General features: G+C 34.6%; 1 non-coding gene across 1 annotated transcript; it reads left to right on the top strand.

Annotated features, from left to right (window-relative positions):
* The first annotated feature begins 14,364 nt into the window (after window positions 1–14,364).
* On the top strand, window positions 14,365–14,526 carry LOC122105724. The gene has a single exon (XR_006147081.1). It is a non-coding gene; the product is annotated as a U1 spliceosomal RNA (small nuclear RNA).
* Window positions 14,527–17,791: the final 3,265 nt, after the last annotated feature.

Here is a 17,791-nt window from a genome sequence, read left to right as displayed (position 1 = left end):
TAATAATATATTGTATATGGTATTATAGTGTATACTTTTTCATTTATATCTCAGGAATCTGTTCTAATATTAGCCTAACATTAGCTAGTATTTAGATTTTTAACCTATTTTGTTTGTATATTGTCAAGTCATGATCCAAAGGCCAGTTCTATTCTTTAATTTGCTATCTAGAATTTCTTCTGAAAGTTATACCCTAAGATTTGGTTGGTTTGGGGATATTGGAGCCCTTATTGTTGTCAGAGTACAGTAAGGAGAGGATGGTTGACACGCAGAAAAAATTGAATGTATTTGGGGCTGAGTACTAGGGGTTGCGATGCTGGATGCACAGTTAATGACAAATCCAAATGCCTTCACAGAGACTGAGGTAAGAGTCAGCTTTCAAAGACAAAATGAAGCTCATAGCATAAACTGCTTTGAAAAGATGGTCACTGGTCTCTGGAAATTCACTCAGAAATTGGTGTTAGCCTATGGATGGAGACACCTCTTGCTAGCCAAGTGCCTTATCTGATTCTATATAGACTTGAAGAATTTCTTTTGATAAATAATGTCACAGAAATACAAGTGGAGGTGCAGAATCAACCAGAAATGTAAGGGAAATAAAGCTGGAGATATGTGAGATACAAAAGAATTTTCCATGGAAGTTAGAAAGTCTGTACTATCGGTTTTTCACCCTTTCTTCTTTCCTTATGACCTTCCAGCTATATCTGGAAGAGTGAGATCATCTTGATTTCATCAACTTTGATAAGAATGACATCACGTTGACATCAGCAACATTTATATTCAGTTCTTCCACTAAAATCAAACATGGATTCATGAGTAATTTTCTGGATCAAGACTAAGACATAGCTCAGTAGATATTGTCAATGACATGTCCCAAAGAAGCATACTTCTAATGATCCAAGATGTATTTATTCATTTCTTAAAATCTTAAATAAATTATTCTGCATGCATGAGAGAGAAGTGTTATTTTCACCTGGGTGAAATTACTGTGAAACTCCATTTAAATAACTAAGATTTTTTATACTTTATTATTTGAAATGTGGTGAAATAGTGAGTTTTGAGCACATTCCAGCAAGATAAAAATTCTAAGGATATGATAAGTTTGGAGAGTCAAAGAGACTCATTCCCAGTAAAGTTTTATGTTAGAAATTGTAGTTAGGAAAACATAACTATTGTATTTCATTCGAGCAGAAATTACTAAAAATTTAGAAAGCCAATAAATGGGAAATATTCAGGCATAGAAATGGGAAAAAACTGGATCAGATATTGTAGAATAATTATTAGAAATTGTAGAAATTTAGAGTTGAGTTCTTGGTTAGAAGAGGTATAGAAATTTAGAGTTGAGTTCTTGGTTAGAAGAGGTAATCGATATATCCTACCACTTACTCTTTCTCGAAAACCATTAACATGCTATCTTGGCATCAAGAGAAATGATAGGAAGGCAAAAGCCTTTTCTAAAAATCTTTCTACTTTACAAATTAAACTTACTCAAATTATATTAAAATGTAACTCTGCCCATAGCATTCCCCAACAGAATTGCTATATGGGCTTAGAAGCCTTTTTGGAGAGAAGACTGAGAAATTGGAGGCTCAAAATTGAACGACAAGAATACTCCAGGAAAAGGGAAGGTAACAGAAATATTATCTTGTCTATGTGATGTGAAGTTAGGGTTCACCAAACAAGTGATTTTATCCTCTTAGCTTCCTTCAGTTAGGACCTTTGCCCAGGCTGGCTTTGAACCGTGATCCTCAAATCTCAGCCTCCTGAGCAGCTAGGATTACAGGCGTGAGCCACCAGTGCCCAGTTTAAGTAACTTTCGTCTTAGATAGGAAACTATTTTAAACTTTTTTGAAAACCTTAGTGACAAGAATCTTGAAGCTAAATGGAGCTTGAGATTGGTGTGAGAGTCTGAGAACATGAATTGGCGGAAGCAAACGGCCCAAATTTGGAGACACTCTACACCCTATCAACAGTATTACTTCAGAGGAAAATCATAGGTGAGTAGCTGAGGAGAAGCCCAACAGTGATCATACTAAATATACATAGTACTCTAAAGGTGTTGGAATCCCAGATTCCTAAACTCTTGGTCTAGAACTTTATCAGAACAAGTTGCCTAAATAACGGAGATTACTCTACTACCTCTTCAGTAATAGGTTATACCATTTCATGTCTGGTTTTTTTTTTTTTTTTTTTTTTTTTTTTATCACAGTAGCCCTCTGTGCCTCAGTTTGCACCTCTTTTTTTTTTTTTTTTTTTTGGGTCCAGTCATGGGGCCTGAACTCTGAGCCTGGGCGCTGTCCCTCAGCTCTTCAGCTCAAGGCTAGCGCTCTACCACTTGAGCCACAGTGCCACTTCCGGCTTTTTTCTTTTTGCTTATGTGGTGCTGAGGAATCGAACCCAGGGCCTCGAGCATGCAAGGCAAGCGCTCTACCACTGAGCCACCTTCCCAGCCCCTCAGTTTGCACCTCTTTAAGATGAAGATAGTAGTGATTCTTACTTCAGGGTTCATATGAGAATTAACTAAGGTAACCAATGCAAATGCTTAAAACAATTCACATCATAGTAAAACACTACTGGCTAGCACTCCTCATTGCTATTGTCACTGTCACTAGAGTGTGCAAGAGATATTGAGAGCTGATACTAACTAGGTTCCCTGATACTGATCATTTTAGTCTCTATTTCAGATCTCATCCCTGAGATTTAATTCCGGGAACACATTAATCTAGAGTTTATTTGATTTTCTTAGTATTGCGGGTATAGAATTGGAGGGGGTCTTCTATTTCACTTCTGGAAGCTGCAATTTCTTCTGACTTCATATATAAACTGCTTTATTAGTATTTGGTATGGAAGCTGAGAAGGTAGGAAGGTACAGTCAGAGAATCAGATATTAAGGGTAATATTTTCAGGAGTTTAATAGTTCCCTTCAACTGCTCACAGGAGGTTTTCAGACAATATAGTAACTCTTCATATGAAGTGGCTTCAGGAATGCCAGTAATATTAATTTTTTATTGGTTATACAGCTGTGTTCGTTTTGTGAAAGTGAATTTATAGACTGTCACTGCTGATTTGTGAGGTTTTGGGGGTTCATGCTATGTCTCAGGAGAAGGCTTGGATAGAAGTGCCTTCTAATAATATAGTGCTGACTTTTTGCTAGATTAGAAATTTCATACACTTACACTCAACTCTCCATTATAATTTGTGATATCATATAAAATAGCTGTTATCTTTAACAATATTCAATTAAGAGGTAAACATATATGAATTAAAATCATAATCATCCTAGAAAAAAATAGCTACATCTTTTGTTCACCTCTGAGTTTGATTATAATGTTTGTTCTTACATGTAAATGTCATTGCTTTTCACTTGTTGCTTATAGACTCAAGGATAGTGCCTAGGCCAGACCTTGAGTTCAAGCCCCAGGACTGGAAAAACAACAACAACAACAACAACAACAAAACTTGCTAGTCTAAATCTGTATTGTTATTATATTTAACATTTAAATTTGGAGACATACATACCTTTTGTTAACCTAAAGTGAATTTCCTGAAAATTAAGAGAAAAATGTCTTGTGTAACTGAATGCAAAATCCTCAAGATATATTATAAATTTAAACATATGAAAGTGTATATGGTAGTCTATTATTTGAATGAAAATAATGAGAAAGGTAAGATAATACATAATTATTTTTATTGCATATTTTTAAATATAGTTGAAGGAAAATAAAAGGGTAATAAAAGCAATATTTGTTAAATGAATGTGAAAGACTGGAAGCAAGGAGAGAATAAAACACTTGACATGAACATTATGGTTCTTAGTTATTGAAAACAATGTCTTTTTAACCAAAATTAAAAAGTAACACAAAAATACATTTCCTCAAATACTAATCACTTAAAAATTTATTTCTCCTCAAGACTTATATAAAAACCACACAGAAATACTGAGAATGTATGATACCTGGAGGGATGATAAAGGAATCCAGCACACAGGAAGAGAGGGAGGGAGCGGGGCCTGTGCGCCAAACACAAAAGAAGCTATGCTGTCTGGCAATGGAGGTCTTGTTAATGGCTGTGAGGCCTCCAGTTTGGGGGAGCAGGGAATGAAGTATATCATTTGCACAATCATGCTTCTAAAGATGAATTGCTTGTTTCTTCCAGGCTTCTAACTAATGGACTCATTATTTCAAGTTATAGGTGAAGTGAGTGGTGATTGAAAGGAAATGTTTTGCATTTTATATACAATGTAGCAGATGCCTTCCTGTCTTGTAGAAAAACTCTATGGTGTTGGTAAAGTTTCATTTTATAGAAATCAATTTTTATTGTAATTCTCTGAAATGTCTTATATTTTCTGTGGCTTTTAAAATTAAGGTACATATGAAAGTTTATATATTTCAACTAGCTTAAAATCTAATTTAAAAAAGTAAAACATTTTTGTTTCCTTGTGACCAGTGGTGGAGGAAGAGAGAGAGAGAGAGACAGACAGACAGACACACAGAGACACAGAGAAAGAATAAACTGAGTCTGTCTTCCAAAACATTTCTAAGCTATTAAGCTCTTCTAGTTTATATAACTGTATCTTTCTATCAAATAAATTCTAAATAGCTTAAATATTTGTCTATTTAACTTTTTATAAGAAACACCATAAACTGAATTGTTTATATACAATAGAAAATCAGTCTAGAAAATCAGTGCTAGAAAGTCTATGATTCAGGACTCTCTCATAGATGTCTACTGTTTACTTTGTCCTCACATGGTAGAGAAAACTAGACAGGTCATGAGGCCACTCTTAGGCCACTAATCTCACTCATGACCTAATCAGGTACCTGAGCTTTAACTCCCAATGCAACCACATTGAATTGAGAGGTAGGATCAGATATGAGTTTTACAGGTATAAACCACTCAAATTATAAGTATAATTGGCCTACATATTATAAGTTTTCTAATTGTTATAAAAATAATTCTGCTCTGAACTTAAGATGCTTATCATGAAGATACTCAAGCTTTTCTGTATTTAATATACAAATATTTACAATTTTTGCTTGAAAACATTTATTATTTTTGCATAAAATTACACAACATGCCACATTAATATTCAGCTCTGGCCCCACAAACCTCTCATAAGAGGAAAACAATCACCATAATTTTAATGTAAACAAAATCTCTTTATATAGTGAAAAGTCAACTTGATTTCAAGTTAGAAAATCTAATTTCAGGCTTTCTCCCATGCATCTTCCAGTTATGAAATAGAATGAGAAGACAGGGAAATTGATTTGTCCTTGTGTCAGGTACCTCATACTTGAATGCAGGTGCAGCTATTTAAAAGATTATTAATAGAATCATATTAATTTTATACATTTGAAACCGTATAAAATAGGTTCTGAATTATTTCCTTGCTTGTGATTAAAAACTGCACAGTGTTTGCTGGGTCGATTTATCTGTAATGCAACTGACAGTGATGATACTCAAATAAAATAATGCTCTTATCACAAGAGCAGATAAAGTTCTATATCTTTACAATACAGAGGATCTTGGGTTATTATCATGGGAATTGCTTCTTTTAGCCACTGAGATCAACAAGTCAGTTGCTCATTCTATAAAATGATAGAAGCAACTTAACCATTCCATCTGTTAATGCCATTTGTTTATTTTATACACTGTTGTTTATTGTTTATTTTATACACTATTGATAGTAATCTACAATTGACTTCACACAAATCCTCTTGTATCCCAAGCCAGTATTTAATACTAAAAAATGAACTAGATGGCTTACTCATGGTTGTCAGTAGTTTAAAATTTCAAGCTGCTGGTCTCCTACATGAGAATGTGAATGGTGCAATGTAACAGAAATTTCTAGACAACTTGTCATGAGGCTAGGCCTCCATACAAATGGCATCTCCATTTGAATTATTTTCCATGCCATATTTTTCATTAATGAACATTTATATGTGACAACATGGCAGATAAATATGCTCACAGATAGTTTTTCCATAGTGGCTCATCATCCTCGGCTCCTGACTTGTGCTACACAGAAATGCAGGCTTTTCTTTCTTTTTAAAATTTTTTTTGTAGTCTCCTCCTTTGTTTCCCCGAACCATCCCTTCCCATCCTCCCCCCCCACCCAATCTTCCTCCCCTCCTCCCCTCCACCAAATCCTCCTCTCCCCTCCCTCTCCCACCAAAGTTGTAAAGTTCGTTTTCGACATAACAACTTGTACATCTCATTGTTGCAATGGGTCCACCTGTATTTAAACGATTTGTTTTTTCCCTTCCCCTCCACAAATTATACCGACATCAAATACAGTGAAAGCAGGGGTTATAACGTGGGGGAGGGACATACAAAGCAACAAAGAAATCATCTTATAAATGTGTTAGAAACAATCGCATGAAAGAAAAAAAAACATTTGAATACATATCTTAGGGTTCATTTCCCTAACATCAACTTATCTGACCTTTACTGCTTGACTAAGACATATACTAGTTATTGCAAATAAGGGAAACCATGGGACCTATGTTTCTTTGGGCCTGGTTTACTTCACTTAATATAAGTCTTGCCATTTCCTAACAAATGGGGCAATGTCATTCTTTCTGATGGAGGCATAGAATTCTATTGTGTACATATACCACAATTTCTTGATCCATTCATCTCCTGAGGGACATCTTAGTTGGTTCCATATCTTAGTTATGGTAAATAATGCTGTAATAAACATAGTCGCGCTGGTAGCTATAGTGTGGTCTCGTTTGTGATCATTTGGGTAAATGCCCAAAAGTGGGATTGCTGGGTCATAGGGGAGTTCTATGTGAAGTCTTTTGAGGAACCTCCATACTGCTTTCCAAAGTGGTTGAACAAGTTTACATTTCCAACAACAATGCAGTAAGTTTCTCTTCTGTCCACATCCCCTCCAGCATCTGTTGTTAATAGAGTTTTTGATTATAGCCATCCTAATTGGGGTGAGGTGGTATCTCAATGTTGTTTTGATTTGCATTTCTTTTATGGCTAGGGAGGTTGAGCATTTCTTCATGTGTCTGTTGGCCATCCTTCTTTCCTCTTCAGAGAAGTTTCTCTTTAAATCTTTAGCCCACTTATTTATTGGGCAGTTGTTTCTTTGAGGATTTGTTGTTGGGGGTTTAATTTTTGAGTTCCAGGTATATTTTAGATAGCCCCTTGTCGGTTGTATGGCTAGTGAAGATCTTCTCCCAATCTGTGGGCTTTCTATTGATCTTGCTAGCTATGTCATTTGCCATGCAGAAGCTCTGCAATTTCATGAAATCCCATTTGTCCAACCTTTCTTTGATTTCTTGTGCTTCTGGGTCTCTATTAAGAAAATTTCGGCCTGTGCCTAGGGTTTCTTCTATTCCATCCTGTAATGTTTTCAGAGTGTCTGCTTTGACTTTGAGGTCTTTGATCCATTTGGAGTTGATTCTGGTGCAGGGTGATATATAAGGATATAGCTTTAGTTTTCTACAAGTAGTTAACCAATTTTGCCAGCACCATTTACTGAAGAGGCTGTCTTTCTTCCATTCTGTCTTTTTAGCTCCCTTATTGAAGATTAGATGGCTATAGGTCTGTCGGTTCATTTCTGGATTCTCAGTTCTAGTCCATTGGTCCTGAGGTCTGTTCTTGTGCCAGTACCAAGCTGTTTTGATTACTATGGCTTTATAGTAGAGTTTGAAATTTGGTATTGATATTCCTCCAGCACTGTTCTTTCTGTTGAGGATCGTTTTTGCTATTCGGGGCCTTTTATTGTTCCATATGAATTTTTGGATTGCCTCTTCTTTTTCCTTGAAGAATGAGGTTGGAATATTGATAGGTATCGCGTTGAATTTGTAGTTAGCCTTGGGAAGTATTGTCATTTTCACGATGTTGATCTTTCCAATCCAGGAGCATGGGAGGTTTTTTTTTTTTTTTTTTTTGCCACTTTCTAAGTTCTGTTTTGATTTCCTTTTTCAGGTTTTTAAAGTTTTCATCATAGAGGTCCTTCACTTCTTTGGTTAAGTTAATTCCTAGGTATTTTATTTTTTGTGGGGCTATTAAGAATAGAGTTGCTTTCCTAATTTCAGCCACACTTCTCTTATTGTTGGCATACAGAAAAGCCATTGATTTTTGAGGGCTAATTTTATATCCCAAATGCAGGCTTTTCTGAGGGCATCTGCATGCCAGTTCCACAGGAGGCTGTCACGCATGCAATCCAAACATCTCAGCTGTGTTTTCGGTTCCCTGGGGTCTCCTCTGACATGCAATGGCACTTGTGGGCCAGCCCAATCCTCTTGTCAATTTTGCGAGCAGCTAGAAGAGCACCATTCAATTCTAAATTCTATTAATTGGCTGACTTCCTTCTTTCATTTAAATTGGTTGATTTGTCAAAGATTTTCTCTTTAAGCTTGATTAATGAGACTTATAGTTAAGGCTTCATTTCAGCTAAAATGTTAATTATAATGAGATAAAATGTGTAGAGTAATAATTACATAATGAGGTCACAACTAAATGCACTCATGGTTTTTTTTTGTGATTTTGTGCTTTAGCTCTTCGATAAAAAAATAGTTTCTGTACAGTTGCAGCCTTAAAATTTATTACTGTACAAAACAAATTCTTACACATTAAGTGTCTATGAAGTATACCTGGGGGATAGCTAGGTTGGATTCTTAATTTTAATATTTATTTATGAATAGTTGCTATCTTCTTGAGATAATAGAAAAATCTGGCAAAAGAGACACTAGCAGAAATGCTTCTGTGGAATAAAATGAAGTACATGAAATACATGAAAATAGGAGAAATTGGGAAGAATTCAGTATCAGATGAAATCAAGTGAGATGTACCTGGAAATATTACCTGTGTATAAGTGTAATTGCCGATTTGATAGTCATGGAATTGTGTTTAGTGAGATTTGTTTTTGTTCATTTCAGATAGCTGCCCCAACACTTGTACCTTCATATGTATGAATAATGGATGAGGCCATCTTTTCTCTAATCTCTGAGTATTTGATATGTGCAGTGATTGTCATTCTAAGACCTAAACTGAAGAAACACTCTCTAGCAAATGCTTAATTTCTTTTTTTTTCATGTTTGAAGGGATAAATAAGAGGTTAAACCAAACCACAGAAGCACATATACAGTTTCTTTCAGAATAGAGTATATGCCATTTTCCATCTCATTCACATGGGTAAAACAAATCAGACAAGGAAGCCTAACATTACATCTCTTCTGTGATGGAATGAAGAGAATAAATATCCCCAGATAATTAAGCGCATCTGTAGACAAGTTGCTTTCATGAAAACAAATATTCACTTTTCTTTCTTCTACAAGTGTATAACTCCGGCTTCAGTAAAGATTTTCTCCTCTCCACAAAGAGATTTACCTTTTCAGCATCAGCATTGGGGTTTACAATCTTTACATCATATCTTCCCCTCTCCCCAATATGCAGAGTTGGAACAGGACAAAGCATTCTTCATCAACATGTAGTTTCCTGGCCACAAGCAAATAAAGTAAATTTCAAGTTTTTCTTTAAGTCCCACCTGCTGTGGAATCGATGAAGTAGGACCTTGTATTCCTTCCAAGGAAGGTGTGAGAGGATAGTAAACATTTTTCAACAGCAGTATGATCTACCTCAAATAACGAAGTGGGCTGCAACAGAACTTATGGGCAAACGGTTTAAAATACTCTAAGAGAAAACTGTAATAGACTCTGTTTTCTTTTCAGTGCTGTTCAGTGTTGTCTCAATTCTAGATACAAAGTGTTCTTTACCAGAAAAAAATGCTGGGAAGAAGCGGAGCCAGTTGGTATGAACCACCCAAATTGTAGGCTACAGTTATTCTTTTATCATATAAAAGACATAGAAGAGATTAATTTTCAATGAAATATAAAATAGGACTTAGAGTTACAAAACTAGCATCATTAGCTCCTTGTGAAATTTGCAGTTTTAAGTTTAGTGCAATGCCATTCTGGTTAGCAGGAAAGGATATCAAAAGTAGAATTTCAAGTGTTGAGACTTATGAATACAGTGATTTTAAGATTTCTTATTCTTATTATATTATATAATAATGGCTTATAAAATATTTAAAGGAAGTAAAGTGGTGAAAGAACTTAATGTGGAAAATGTTTATTCAAAGGAGCATTTTATAAATTAAAGCTTGTTTAAGGTTTACCAACCAAAAGGTAAAATATATGCCTGTGAATCAGTAAACTGCTAGAAATAGACCTTTTTATTCCATTTTATGACTTGTATTTTACTCATACTTAGATGATCTTAATTTATTGCTGTGCAAGTGTTTTAATTTTTGTAACAAATTCATTCAATTCAACATTCATGTAGTCCCAATCAAGAGGAAGGCAGTATGGAGATAAAAGTGTACTTAATTGACTTATTTTTAGGAGTTTTTTCTTTTCAATTATTAAATATGTTGTTATTAACAATTGTTATTAACAATTATTAACAATTATTAGCCACACTACCATAGAGCTCTCATAATCCAGTCCCAGTGCTTCTGAGATACTAAGAGCTGTCCTAGCTGGACATCTATTCACAGCAAGGCCCTAAGACATGTAGATGAATGAAATGAGTTAATACACAGGAGTTTTTCACATCAGTGCTTGGAACATCGTAACTATGAATTATTGTTACTGATATAATTATTCTTCTAACAGATAGATGGACAAATCAGTGTCAAGTCTCCAATACAATCATCCAATAGGAAGATCCAGTTTAAGTAACAACATATTTATTGTTAATTATTAAATATTAAGTAACAATATTTATTGTTATTATAAAGGTGGTGTATGGAGGTGTTACCATTTCAAATTCAGGAAAAGTGGGCATTCACTTAGTTCTCTTTACCCACTTGGGAGAATATGTCGGCTGTAGCTTGGATTTGAAGAAACAATCTTACTCAGCTTTTTCAAAAGGTAATAAGCAGTGCTATCATAAAGTAACCATATTTCTAATAAAGATTTCGCCAAGGTAAATGACTTCTCCTCTCCCTGCCAACTCATTGAAGTGCACAATGTGTTGGATCCAACATCATGAAATGACCCTGCTTGGAGTGTACTCTGCCGTAGCCTCTTTTATTTTATTACCTACTCAGCAGAAATGGTTTCCATGGCCGCTGGCCATGGCGCTTATGCGAACTCCATGACTTGGCGCAGCAGGGCTTCCATTTGACTTAATTTAAATACGTCTCTTGTCCAGCTTAGACCTTCCAGTGAACATTTCAAGCCTGTCCAAGAGCCAGGCTAAAAATAGCCTTGCACCAGCCCCTCAAATAACCAGATGGTCCACCTGGTTTCATAGTTACGTGATTCTTTTTATGCTATTTTAAAAATCTATTTAAAAGAGTATTTGAAATATAGTTACTCAAGGCCACTTCATGCTCTATGAATTATTCTCCTACATCAATCTGCCCTGCACTTCCTGCAGAATCCCAGAAGCCTGGCTCCACTCGCTGCTTGATAGATGGATTAAGTTCCCTTCTTTATGAAAGAGAAACAACCATGCCATTGTCATGGCCTTGTTTAGAAAACTAAAGTAGCAAATGCCTGTGGGGTACAATGCGTTAGCCTTTGCTGAATGTGGAAGAAGTGTTGTCCCTTTTTATCTCCACATATCACAATTCTAATTCTTTCCATCTGTCCTTTAAGTTCTCATCTGTTTATTCCATAGGGCTTTATCAAAGCACCAGGATGGAAAGGCCATAGTTAGTTGAATAAAGGGTACAAAACAACTACCTTTGCACTCTGGGGTCATTGTGACAGGGGAGAGATTGTAGTTTTGGAAATAGAAAGGTGTGATGGGTTAGCCACACTACCATAGAGCTCTCATAATCCAGTCCCAGTGCTTCTGAGATACTAAGAGCTGTCCTAGCTGGACATCTATTCACAGCAAGGCCCTAAGACATGTAGATGAATGAAATGAGTTAATACACAGGAGTTTTTCACATCAGTGCTTGGAACATCGTAACTATGAATTATTGTTACTGATATAATTATTCTTCTAACAGATAGATGGACAAATCAGTGTCAAGTCTCCAATACAATCATCCAATAGGAAGATCCAGTTTAAGTAACAACAATTTAGAAAACATTATACAAAAGCATGAAAAGTTGGGTTATTTTGAAATTTTTACTAGCATAAATTTTCTTTATTTCACAATGGTTAAATTGCTTCTGGTAACTTTACGCATTATCTTTTCTTCTACTCTAAGGTATTAATGAAAAGATTTAATGTTTAAAATTCTATGATTTATTACTTTACACTGTGACTTTAAAACAGTAAATCTATCAAGCTTTAAAAATGTAATCAATAATATATGGCCTACTTCAACCACAACTTTTCAAAACTGAAAGTGCAGGATATATTCTACTTCAATTCTTTGATGGTACATTAAATAATATTATTCCAAATTCAATTGTTCATACAATGAATCAATAGTGCATTAACTCTTAAAGAAACTTAACATGACCAAGGTCTTTGGTTAATTGCGCATGTTTATACAAATATACAAAAAAGAAACTGCTTTATTTTTTAACATGAAAAGAATAACTTCACTGTATAAATAACTATATACCCTTAACTAAATGCTCTCTTTTTACATTGTGACTGTTGTCAGACTGCTCACTATGAGTAGAAATAATTTACCAGATTAATGTAAGTTATTTTCCATCATGATTAGGTGGATTCCTGGAAGATACTAGGAATCTTTCCTAGGTGTTCAGAAAAAGGAAACAGATTTTAGAATTTTTTTATTGTCCTTAACAGAACATGAAGCTTCTAGATTGCTTACACTGATAATCTTAGCTTCTCAGAAGGCTGAGATCAGAAGATCACAGTTCAAAGCCAACACAGGCAGGAAAGCCCATGAGACTCATCTCCAATTAAAAAAGCTGGCAGTGGAGCTGAGGTTCAAGTGGTAAAGTGCTATCCCTAAACAGAAAATCTCATAAACAACATGTAGGCCCTGAGTTCAAGATAGGACTGACACAAAAAGAAAAGAAGAAGAAGTGATAAAGAAGGTTGGGTTTCAGAGGACCTGATTGAAAGACAGAGTAATCAAATCTTTATTCTATTGGTCAGTGTTAATTGAAAGCCTATAGCTGAATAATATGTAAAAGCCTATGTTGCCTTATGCATACATTTTCTTTCTAGTATTGTACTGTTTTCTGCGAATATGCTTATATTAACATTGGAAGAAAACTAAGCAGTTCAAAGACAATCACATGAAATATAATTCATTTTGAAGGAAACTATGTTTTGATGATGCAGAGGATGATGGTTAGCTGTACTAGGACTAAAAAAGCTATGAACTGAATCCTGGCCAACTCATTGGATTGACTATATTTGTATCTCTATTAAAGTTAATTCTCTTATTGTCTCTGAGTGTTAGAAGTCTTTTTGTGGTACGAAGGGTTAGAAAATCATGAGGAATAATATGATCAAATATATTTTAATAGCAGATTCTGTCAGATATTCAACCAATTGAATGATCTCCACTTAGAAATTATGTGCTCTAGTTTTCCTAACAAAACTTATTGAAAATAGCATTTTGTTACTATGACAACCTGGAGTAGAGATTGAAAAGTAGAGCATTAAAGGTGAGATAGGAACAACAAACACTTTCTATTTGGCTAAAAGCTATTCATTTCTGATGTTTATATCTTGTCAGGGGATTTGAAATTCATTTTAGGTGCTAAGATGTAGAGCTTTTATCTTTACAACTGAATAGATTTTGAATGTCCAGTTATATTTGTACCATCAATTAGTTATTAAATAAATGAATCAGCTCTCTATTTTTTTCTGAATCTCATATTAGTTATGTTTTAACTTTGATTACCTGAGGATATTATAGTTAGTCACTGAAATCTTGATTTTCAAAGAGTATTTTATGAAGTTTGTGGGTTACACAAAATAATTCTAAAATTTCTTTGAAGGGCAGGTTGATCATATTGTCATTTGATTTCAGTGTTTTCTATTCCTTTTACATTTCCCCACTATACCACATTAGAAATTGCAATTAAGTCTCAGCAAATGAGCAAGCAGTTTTATAGTTCCATCTATTTGGACAGTATGATGAAAAGTTTGATTTCATTTTTTCAGATAATCTCTTGAAAAGTAAATAGTAAATTGCTATTTTATTTATAAGTTATCCTCAGTGAAATGTGTGCTTTGCTTTAGCATTTAGATAACTAACATCTTATTCTAGGTTGTTATGTGTAGGTTCTTGAAAATTTTAAGTGCAATCAACAGTTATTGAACTCTTACTTCATAAAATATTATTATTTATCAGGGGCATAGGAGATTGTGTAACTTTGTGTCTGTCCCAAAGAAGATTAGCATTCACATGAGGAGGCATCCAGCTAACTGTTACATAAGAAATATAATGCAATACTTACCTGGCAGGGGAAATGCCACGATCTTGTAGGTAGCTTTCCCAGGGTGAGGCGTGTTCATTGCACTTGGGGCGCGCTGACCTCTGCGATTTCCTCACGTGGAGGAAACTTGGCTGCATAATTTTTGAGAGTGGGGGACTGCATGTGCTCTCTCCCCTGAAAGAAAAAGAAATATAATGCAATATTTAAGTATTGGAGCAAGAAATAATTCTTTTTATGAAAATAAGAAGAACAGATTTCATAGAGGAGGTGATAATGAACCACCTAGTAAAAGGTGTAATCTTGCATATTTGGGAGTAAAACGACTTTGTCTGTTAGAGTATAATATGTAGTTATTGTATTTATGGAAGAAGAGATTCCTGGCATAAGGATTAAGCAGTATAGAAGCAAAACAAAAAGTAGAATATATAAGATTATCACCTGGAGTGTGCAGTAGTCCCTAGGTGTGTCGGATATTGTCTGTGAAACCCTTTACAGATATCAAATCCTGTAGGTGCTCAGTACCTTTAAAAAGATATAACCTACACACATTCCCACTTATACCTTAAACCATCATTAGATTTCTTGTAATATCTAATATTATATATTTAATATTCCATAATATAAATGGTTATTATGCTGTGTTGTTTGGAGAATAATGATAAGAAAATGGGTCTGTATATGTTTTGTTTAGATGCGATGTTTTCATGTATATATTTCATGACTAGTTAAATTCATGAATGTAGAACCTAGAAATATACATTCTAATTTCAACTCTTTCTCGGAAAAAAAATGTCTATAATGTGAGAGTGGACATTGATTCTGGAAGGCAAATAACATGAATTAAGCTTGAAAAGTTTTGCCCCTTTAAGTTTAAAACTCTTTGGCATCAGAAAAGGCAAGAAAGATTTTGAAGAATTATTCTGAATCATTGAAGTCTTTTATTTTTGGTGTTATCAGGAATTGAAATCAGAGATTTATACTTGCCATGATATTGCTCTACCACTTGAGCTATACTCTCAGTCATTTAGCTTTAGTGTTTAGTTTCTAGATAACATCTTGTACTTTTTCCCAGGCTCGTCTTGAGCTTAGACCAACTTACCTCTGTCTCCTAAATAGCCGAGATGACAGGTGGATGCCAATCCTCCTAGTTTGTTGTTTGAGGTAGAGTCTTGTTGACTTCTGCCAAGGCTGGCCTTGTATTGCAAAGCAACTGTATTTCCATGTTCTGAGTATCTGGGAGTGAAGCTATATGCTTGTACAATACTCAGGGTAGTCTTCATTTATCCTGACTTCAGGAAACCGGAAGATGAGAATATGCCAAATGTAGTCTACATACCCTCCCTAACTACAACATAACTCTTGAGAGCAAAAAAGAGAAAAACTCTATAATTTTTCAGGTGAAGGCATTTTATTTATTTTACACATATTTAGTAGTTATCATGAATAGGTACTTAATATTTATTAAATAATATATATTTTAATAAAATTACATGTTTAATATTCATATAGTCACTTTCTATTTATTTACCTCTCTATTAAAGCTAATTGTCTCCTTGACTTTTTGTAGTTCAAAGGGTTAACTCATGGGGAATAATATGATCAAATATATTTTAATAGAAAATTCTGCCAATATGCAACCAGTTGAATGTTCTCCACTTGGAGAAATTATTTGTTCCAAACAGTTTTCTAACAAAACTTATTGAAAATAGCAATTTGTTGCTATGACAACCTGGAGTAGAAATTGAAATGTACAACATTATTTATCAGACTGTATCAAGAATTTGAAATTGACTGAGCATTTGCCAAACAGGCAATAGGTGGAGACAAAAAAAAATCTAGGGTAGGAAATTGAAAAGCTCAGAAATGATGGGCATTAAACAATTAAGGTATAAACAATTTTATACTCACAATTTCAACCAAGGAAATGAAACATGGATTCAGCATTATTTGTTGAATGAATTCACAGAAGTCATCATGGAAACAAACTGGGAGAAGAAGTAGAGGTGGTATTTCATTCAGTAGCTAGGTGTTTACACAGGTCTAAGGAATGGAGAATGACAGTATATTTGCTACCTTTATTAGGATCCAAAAGCTACTCAGCACACTGAGCCTTTAACTTGGAGTAAGAAAACAGTGCAGAGTCTAGGTTACACCAAGGTGTTAGTCACCCTTAGAAAAAGTCTTATAGAGTCATAGAGGTGTGTAAAATCTTAGAGAGGTTGCCGTAGATTATCAATGGGATTAATTAGGCAATTAAGATATGATATACATGCTAAGCTATATTCTCTATTTTATCGCCAGTAAGTGTTAGAATCATGTGTTAATGAATCTCTTTGGAGGGGAGCCTGAGTCTACCATGATTATCTTGTATTGTTATAGGACAGATAGGTAATCTTTTTTTATTTTTTATTGTGAAAATACTGTATAGAGGGGTTACAATTACATGGGAAGCTAATGAGTACATTTCTTATCAAGCATTGTAGCCTCCTCCTTTGTTTCCCCTCTTTATATATATTTATGATAAAACTCATTCTTTCTGATCTTTCAGTATCAGATTAAAAAATTTCTACTCCTTAGAGGAAACAGGAAATAGGTAAAACATTTTTTATGATTTTTATATCTCTGTTGTTCTCTAAAATAGTTACAGATGATTTAATGAATTATAGTGTCTGCTATTTAGAAAAAAATTCTTATATACCACAACCAATTAATATTTTTGGTATGAAGGATTTGAAAATAGAAACACACACACACTTTTATTTTTTCTTTTCCTTTCTGTTCAAGTTTATTTCGAAGGAGTTGCTGTGGAGTTCAGAATATTTACATACAATTTACCTGACAGCGTTCCTTACTATTTCCAAACTTTCCATTCTGCTGTGCTGCAAGGTATATATACATTTGGCATACAATCTTGCATTTAGAAACTGCATGAAAAAGTATCATCAAAGTGACAGATACACACCCAGAAAGATATAATAATAGATTTTCCCCCAAATCCCTCTAACTTTATATTTCACCACATATACTTCAGCTTAGTATTCAGCTTTGGCATTGTTGTTTGTGTGACACTTGATATGTATTGAAAAAAATCAACTATATGTGAATACCATAAAATGAACTTTATGCTTTTTAGATCTTCAGCTATTACCCTTATTTGCATACTTACTTTTTTTTTTTTTGTCAGTCGGGGGGCCTGAACTCTGGGCCTGGGCACTGTCCCTCAGCTCTTCAGCTCAAGGCTAGCGCTCTACTACTTGAGCCACAGCACCACTTCTGGCTTTTCCTGCTTATGCTGAGAAATTGAACCCAGGGTCTCTGCATGCAAGGCAAGCACTCTACCACTGAGCCACCTTCCTAGCCCCATAGTTATTTTTTTTTAATAAAGTGGAGTATTCGTATATAAACCTTGGTTCATCAAATATTTATTTATGGTTCTACGG

This window comes from Dipodomys spectabilis, unplaced genomic scaffold (genome assembly GCF_019054845.1).
Source record: "Dipodomys spectabilis isolate Male_0828 unplaced genomic scaffold, ASM1905484v1 ptg000032l, whole genome shotgun sequence".
NCBI lineage: Eukaryota > Metazoa > Chordata > Mammalia > Rodentia > Heteromyidae > Dipodomys > Dipodomys spectabilis.
This window is presented reverse-complemented; position numbering and strand designations above follow the sequence as displayed.